This window comes from Callorhinus ursinus, unplaced genomic scaffold (assembly GCF_003265705.2).
Source record: "Callorhinus ursinus isolate GAN/ISIS: 27379988/994484 unplaced genomic scaffold, GSC_fseal_2.0 scaffold4, whole genome shotgun sequence".
In the NCBI taxonomy this organism is placed as follows: Eukaryota; Metazoa; Chordata; class Mammalia; order Carnivora; family Otariidae; genus Callorhinus; species Callorhinus ursinus.
The window spans coordinates 139531249-139539553 of NW_027397066.1; positions in this window are offsets into that span (position 1 = coordinate 139531249).

The following is an 8305-nucleotide window of genomic DNA, read 5'->3' on the forward strand; positions in this document are numbered from 1 at the left end:
GGTCCTAAGAAGCCGAGAGGCAACAGGTCATCCTATGCATTCTTTTGTGCAAACTTGCAGAGAGGAGCGCGAGAACAAGCACCCGGATGCTTCTGTCCACTTCTCAGAGTTTTCTAAGAAGTGCTTGGAGAGGTGGAAGACCACGTCTGCCAAAGAGAAAAAGGAAAATTTAAGGACGTGGCAAAGGCAGACAAGGCCTGTTATGAAGGAGAAATGAAAACTTATATGCCCCCTACAGGGGGAACAAAAAAGAAGTTCGAGGATCCCAATGCAGCCAAGGGGCCTCCTTCCGCCTTTTCCTTGTTTTGTTCTGGGTATCGGCCAAAAGTCAAAGGAGAACATCCCGGCCTATCCATTGTGATGTTGCAAAGAAACTGGGAGAGACGTGGAACAGCACCACTGCAGATGACCAGCGGCCTCACGAAAAGAAGGCCGCTTGGCTGAGGGAAAAAATGAAAAGGATATCGCTGCACACCACGCTCAAGGGAAGTCTGAGGCGGCAAAAAAGGGAGTCATCAGGCTGAAAAAAACAAGACAAAGAAGGAAGACCCGGGAGACGAGGAAGACAAAGAGAAGGAGGAGGAAGATGAGATGATGATGAATAAATTGGTTCTTGAGCAGTTTTTTTTCTTGTCTATCAAGCATTTAAGCCCCCTGTACATAACTTACTCCTTTTATTTTTTTTTATTTTTTTTTCAAAGATTTTATTTATTTATTTGAGAGAGAGAATGAGAGACAGAGAGAGAGCGCATGGGGGGAGAGGGTCCGAGGGAGAAGCAGACTCCCTGCCGAGCAGGGACCCCGATGCCGGACTCGATCCCGGGACTCCAGGATCATGACCTGAGCCGAAGGCAGTCACTTAACTGACTGAGCCACCCAGGCACCCTACTTACTCCTTTTAAAGAAAAAAAATTGAAATGTGAAGCTGTGTAAGATTTGTTTTTAAACTGTGCAGTGTCTTTTTTTTGTATAGTTAACACACTACCTCATGTGTCTTTAGATAGCCCTGTCCTGGTGGCTATTTTCAACAGCCACTAACTTTGCCTGGTGCAGTGGGGGGGTGGTAAATTCTGAATGCTTCAAAGTAAATACAATTTTTTAATTAAAAAAAAAGGAAATGCAGTAGGAAACATAGAAGTATGTATTGATATTACTTGCATTTTGCTTCAAGCAAATACATGGTACAATCAAACAGTAACAACAAGAAAAGTAACAGCCACAACTAAAAACAACTCAAATGGCCAACAAATGGGTGAATGTATCAAAAAATTGTGGTATATCTTCAAAATGGAATAGTATTCAGCAATAAAAAGGAATGAACTATTAATTGTCACACACAGAGGATCTCTAATTATGGTGAGTGAGACCTTCCAGCTGGGTGGACCCTCCTCTTCCCTCCAAAAAAGTATATACTGTATTATTTTATATAAATTCTAGAAAAGGCAAGCTAATCTATAGTAATAGTACAAGTGAGTGGTTGTTTGGGGATGGGGTTGGGTGGTTTTATAGTGTAGAGAAGGATTGTAAAGGAGCATTGAGAAAATATTTAACGTTGATTTGTGGATATATAGTCACTCTCTTGAATGTGGTGATGGACTCATGGATGCATACATGTCAAAACTTACCAAATTTTACCCTACAAAAACCTATAGTTACTTTTACATCAGTTATCCCTCAAACAGCTATTTTTGTTAAAAGATAAAACTCTTTCCTATTATGCACACATATTCAATCTTCAGTCAACTAACTAACGTCCTGGCTGTTCCATTAGCTACCTCAGAAGGTGGCCTGTCATCTATGTCACCAGTCAACACTGCTTATGACAAAAATGACCTCTAATTGGTAAATTGCATTGGGACTGGGAGGAACTAAAAATACACTATAAATACCTGGTGGGAATACTGTAGCATTGGCCTTTGTTGAGTATGGCGATCTTGTAATTAGGTATATCCTCTGAAAGGACCACAGAAACTATGGCCAGATTTAGCAAATAAAAATGCAGGACAAACTTACATTTGAAATATTGCATGGAATATCCTTATCCTAAAAAGTCATTTGTTGTTTTACCTCTAGCTTGGATCTCTTCCCTAATTTCTTTTTTTTTTTTTTTTAAGATTTTATTTATTTATTTGACAGAGAGATACAGCGAGACAGGGAACACAAGCAGGGGCAGAGAGAGAGGGAGAAGCAGGCTTCCCGCAGAGCAGGGAGCCCAATGTGGGGCTTGATCCCAGGACCCTGGGATCACGACCTGAGCCAAAAGCAGACGCTTAACGACTGAGCCACCTAGGCGCCCCTCTTCCCTAACTTTCGATCCATGTATCCAACCATTCCTTGACTTCTCCACTCCTGCATCAAATAGGCATGGCCACCTTAAATCTGTTCAACAGAGCTCCTGCTATTCCTATGCAACCCACCTCCTGCTGCACCCTTCCTTTCTGTTAATGCTTCCTCCATTTTAGCAGTTACTCAGGCTAAACACATTCATGCCATCTGTGATCCTTCTTTTATGTCCCAGGATCACCAACTCCTGTAGCCTTTCTTGCCAAAATGGACCCAGAAATCGATCACTTCTTATCCCTCCCACAACCACGTGCCTGCTCTGAGCCACCATCATCACTTCTGGCCCGAATTACTGAAGTAACTTCTAACGTTTCCCCTGAATCTTCCATTTTTCTTTTTTTTTTTTTTAAGATTTTTTATTTATTTACTTGAGAGAGAGAGAACGGGCAGGGGCAGAGGGAGAGGCAGAGGGAGAAGCGGACTCCCCGCTGAGCGGCAGCCTGACCCAGGGCTCCATCCCAGCACCTTGGGATCATGACCTGAGCTGAAGGCAGACGCTTAACTGACTGAGCCACCCAGGCACCCCTTCCATTTTTCTATTTTCCATCTATTTTCAACACAGTAACTGATGTTCCTGGTAAACTATGAATGGATCATGTCATCCCTCTGCTCCAAACCTTCCAGTGGTTTTCCACTTGACTCAGGAAAGTTGACCTATGGGACCCTCCCCATTTTTGTCTTCACCTCCTAAATTCTCTATCTCCGGTTCTCACTGTTCCAGCATTCTGGCCTCCTTGCCATTCCCTGAACACTTTCCACGCATTCTTATTAAATACTTAATTCACTGAGTACTTAATTCACTAAGTATTTGATTAATTCACTCCTATATGCTCTTACTTAGGAGACAAAATGACTTAGGAAGTAGTACTATTATTGCCTCTGTTGTATAGAAGTGAAAACAAGATTCTAGGTGGTTATAATTTGTCCAGGGTCTCACAACATAATTGAAATACTGTAAAATAATAAAAAGGATGTTTACATAATCATGTATTTGTATCTACAGCTATCTTCAGGTATAATATTTAGCAATAAGGAAAAAGCCCAAAGTGGGGGGAGTCACCACTCAGGAGCAGCTCACACTACCATCCCCCCTCCTCACATCCCACCCTTACTCCTTGTGCAGTCCAGCAGAGGACACAGAGATGTGGGGTCATGGTCACACCCACAGACAGAACAACCCTCCCTGCTTTTCCAGAACTGCATCCCCTCTGGATCAGACTAAAGTATCCACCCTGCAAGCCAAGTGGCTTTTTAAAGGTCAATCTAATCTTTCTCTCCCCAAACCCTCAAGGTGCACATAAAGCCTCCCAGGTCCCCCTGATTGGGTCGCTTCAACCATCAGAGACTGTCAGAGCCCTCAAGTTCCTTCCTTCCTAGAAGGAATGCAGTGGAATGAGGCATTTCTGTCTGAGTCTTCGGATGAAGTCTGGATCCCCATTACCCCAACTCCCACTCAGGGTGAGTCTGAGTCCGGTCTGGCCTACGGGATCCCAGCACATGAGATCCATGGGCCATGGAGGAGGAATTCCAGAACCCGTGGAGGGTGGGGGCCCGGGGACCTGCACTCCCTGTTACTCAGGTGACTGAGGAACCCTCCCCCGCACCCTGAGACTGTTGCGAAGTGCCCTGGCCAGGACACCCCACTCCCAACCCCGGCTGGCGGCTGCGCAGTCATCCACGCAGGCCCAGAAACCTTCCCGAGGCCCTATTCAGCTGTGGCTACCGTGCTCATGTAGCCGGTTCTGCCCCGGTTCTGCCCCAGTTTGCAGCTCTGCTCATGAAGAGCGGCTCTTACACCTTTATGACCCACCCGGATGCTGCCGCCGGGACCACCCGCCCAGGATCGAAGACCCCTCACTTCCCTGCGGCGCTGACCCATTTTCTCTGCCTCGTGAGAAGAACCAACCTCCCAGTCACTGTAAAGGTTGGAGTCGGTCCAATTCCCCTTCAAAACCCTGTAGGAAGTGTCCTTTCCTGGGGCCTTCGTGGAGAGTCAGGGGGAGGGAAGAAGTTCTGGCAGGTAATGATAAGGGAGGGGTAGAATCCGATTTGTTTGGGGGATGTATCCCAGTTGTGCACTAGGGGAAGCAGGGTGTGTGGTTTTCAAAAACATTCAGATATGTTGAGACGGGGTAATCTCAAACAAAACTCTTTTTAGTTGACACCTGCCTGGTAACCGCCGAGTAGTTGACCTTCAGCCCTGTGCTTTGTTTGGCTCCATCTTCTTCATAGACTGGGTCATCTCTTTCTCAGCCCATTCATTTGGCCCTCCACTCAACAGACTGTAAGTGCTCTCTTCGCTTGATCATTAGACTCCTGGAACACAGACACAATAGCCAGCGTGGAAACCAGACATCTGACCATTCAGGGAGAGGAAAAGCAATGCAGATTTTGCCCTGTTTCTGTGTGGATGACCATCCATTCAGCAGACAGGATAAGGCTTTGCTTTTCATCTGGAACCCAAATCCCTGCCTTCAGAACTGTGCACTGAATGGCATCTAGCACCATCTGCTGGAAAACTTGAACAATCACACTGACATATGGTTCTAAAACTTCACATACATTAGAAATAATGTGGAAAAAAAAAAAAAGGGCGCCTTGGGTGGCTCAGTTGGTTAAGCGACTGCCTTCGGCTCGGGTCATGATCCTGGAGTCCCGGGATCGAGTCCCACATCGGGCTCCCTGCTCAGCAGGGAGTCTGCTTCTCCCTCTGACCCTCTTCCCTCTTGTGCTCTCTGTCTCTCATTCTCTCCCTCTCAAATAAATAAATAAAATCTTTTAAAAAATAAATAAATAAATAAATAAATAAATAAATAAATAAATAAAAAGAAATAATGTGGATATTCAATCCTCTAGTGGCCACTGCAGCAGGTGTCCAAGATCATAGAGCTGTAAAGTTTCCAGCCCTTGGTCTTTCCTGGAAGCGGTGTGTGCGCATTTAGGTAGCTGTGCATTTCTTCTTTTAACCTACAGAGAGCACAAGTGTTCGGTAACTTCCCCTCACCTCTTTTGTTCACCTAACATACAGTCTTAGAAATGTTTCCATATTGGGGCACCTGGGTGGCTCACTTGGTGAAGCCTCTGACAACTCTTGATTTTGCCTCAGGTCATGATGTCAGGGTCCTGGGATCCAGCCCCAACGGGTTCCCAGCTCATCAAGGAGTCCACTAGTCCCTCTCCCTATGCCCACCCCCTCCCCTCCCCGCTTCCTTGCATGTGTGCTCACATGCTCTCTCTCTCTCTCTCTCAAATAAATAAATACATAAATCTAAAAAAAAAAAGAAACTTTCCCATATCAGCACTGATATTTCACTTTTTTGAGTCAACTTTGAGCAAAAGCCTAAATGGAAAATATATTGAGGGTAGAAAAAGAAAGTTTTTGGAGAAAGGATATCCTCCCTGCTAGATCAGTGTTTCCTCTGGTATTTTCCTACCTTTTCATTTTCAAATAAAAACCACCACGTGGGCGCCTGGGTGGCTCAGTTGGTTAAGCCACTGCCTTTGGCTCAGGTCATGATCCTGGAGTCCAGGGGTCAAGTCCTGCATCGGGCTCCCTGCTCGGCAGGGAGTCTGCTTCTCCCTCTGACCCTACCCCCTCTCATGCTCTCTGTCTCATTCTCTCTCTCTCTCAAATAAATAAATAAAATCTTTAAAAAAAAAAAAAAGAAAAAGAAAAAACACCAAGTACTGGGTACTTTGTTAGGTACTATGTTAGGGACCCTGTACTCTATGCTTTACGGAGATACACCATGGAAGCTTCACAAGAATTCTGTATTGTAGAAAGAACTGTCTCCCATAAACTAAAGGGGAAAGGGAGACTCAGGATGGCGACTTGGGGCCACAGGGATGCAACTCACTTCTCTGTGCTGGCACCACAGTCTCTCTCTTTCAAAACGCTTACAGGTCTGTAACTTTTGTTTACCCCTTGACCTGGCAATTCCTGATTTGAGAATACTCTCCCCAGAGAAAGTCAAAGAAGAGGAAAATCATGATTTGTAAGATTTCCGTGCAAGCAGTATTTATCAAATGGAAAGATTAGAAACAAGCCACATACAGGAGAAACAGAATGAGCTTGAGCCTCAGTGTTGAGACAGGGAATCTACAGGGATCCCATGAAAAATTGCTTTTTTTCTCCTTTTCCTGCTTCTATTTTTGCTAGGACCCACACCCCAGGCCTTACACATGCCTTAGAGAACAGATAATGTATGTTCTCCTTGTAAAGGTAAAGGAGTTAATGATTTCTTTGGAGTCTTCTAGCACAATAGATAACATCTAAGGGGTGGTTGGGCAGGGTCATCATGAATGTTTTCACAGACCACTGACTCATCAAGACCCCAGGCTCCAGTGCATAAGTGATTCATGAAGGGCACCTAAACACTCGTTTTTGTTCCTGGATTACTGAGAAGATACGTGAGCCAGACCACAGCCCTCAATAAACAAGCAAAAGACGAGACTGTCTTTCCAAGTCTCTTGGACACTCTGTCGGTATCTATCTACACACTATGTCTTTTTTTTTTAAGATTTTATTTTTCTTTATTTTTTGAGAGGGAGAGAGGCAAGGGGGCAGAAGGAGAGAGAGAGACAGAATTTTTTTTTTTAAGATTTGATTTATTTATTTGAGAAAGTGTGGCAGAGGGAGAAGCAGGCTCCCTGCTGAGCAAGGAGCCCGATGCGGGACTCAATCCCAGGACCCTGGGATCATGACCTAAGCCGAAGACAGATGCTTAACCAGCTGAGCCACCCTCTCTATGTCTTTAATAAACTCTGCTCTCACTTCCTCTCTGCTTGCCCTTGATTTCTATCCTGCGTAAAGCTAAGCATGCTCTTGGCCGGTCCTACAAGACAACCCTCCAGGTCCTCAGACCCGGACAGCCTGCATCAATGTGATCTTGGCTCTGTTAGTCACTAACTAGGTGTCTCAAGGAAAAGTTACTTAATTCCTCTGAACCTCAGTTTCTTCTTTTGCCAAATAAATGTAAGACAAAAGTCGCAGTGATGTTGTTCACCACAAAAGAGCGTGTATATTACTCTGGTAATAGGTACAATATAGTCACTCTATTAATGATGTTAGCATTAGATCAGTGTCCCACAATAAGGAAATAGGTAAGGAAAGTAGTAGATTATAAACAAACTCAGAGCATAAAGACAATTTAGCAATTATTGACCCCAAAATCACACTTCTTTTTTTAATTATGTTATACTTATAGACTGATGGAAGTGACTAGAACTTAGGCATATTTTTACTCAATCCACAGACATGACATGTTGTAAACACTTTTCCAATATTCTGATTTTGAGGAGAGTGGGAGCAAAGATAGGAAGGAGATTGTTCTGTGTAATTTAAAAAGATTTCTTCATTAGTTTTTTGTAGAAGATAATATATATATATATACAATACAAATGGGTATAATTGTTTTTTAAGTGGCTGTCTCTGAGCTTGTTCCAACCCACTATTTCACTCAATTTCACCAATCCATCTCTCTAGGTGCAGACACTCCTATTTTTCTACACTTTTTTTTAAATATCAAACTTACAGAAAAAATAATAGTACAATTAACACCGATATACCAATCCCTTAGATTGTCCAATGAACATGGTTGCCATATTGCTTTATTTCTCTCTATATAACTATTTTATCTGTTAGTTTTGCTAAATCATTTTTTTTAAAGATTTTATTTATTTATTTGACAGAGAGAGACACAGCGAGAGAGGGAACACAAGCAGGGGGAGTGGGAGAGGGAGAAGCAGGCTTCCCGCGGAGCAGGGAGCCCAACGCGGGGCTCTATCCCAGGACCCTGGGACCATGACCTGAGCCCAAGGCAGGTGCTTAACGACTGAGCCACCCAGGCGCCCCTATTTTTTTTAAGATTTTATTTATTTATTTAAGAGAGAGAGAGCTCAAGCAAAAGGGCAGAGGGAGAAGCAGACTCCCTGCTGAGCAGGGAGCTTGACTTGGGACTCA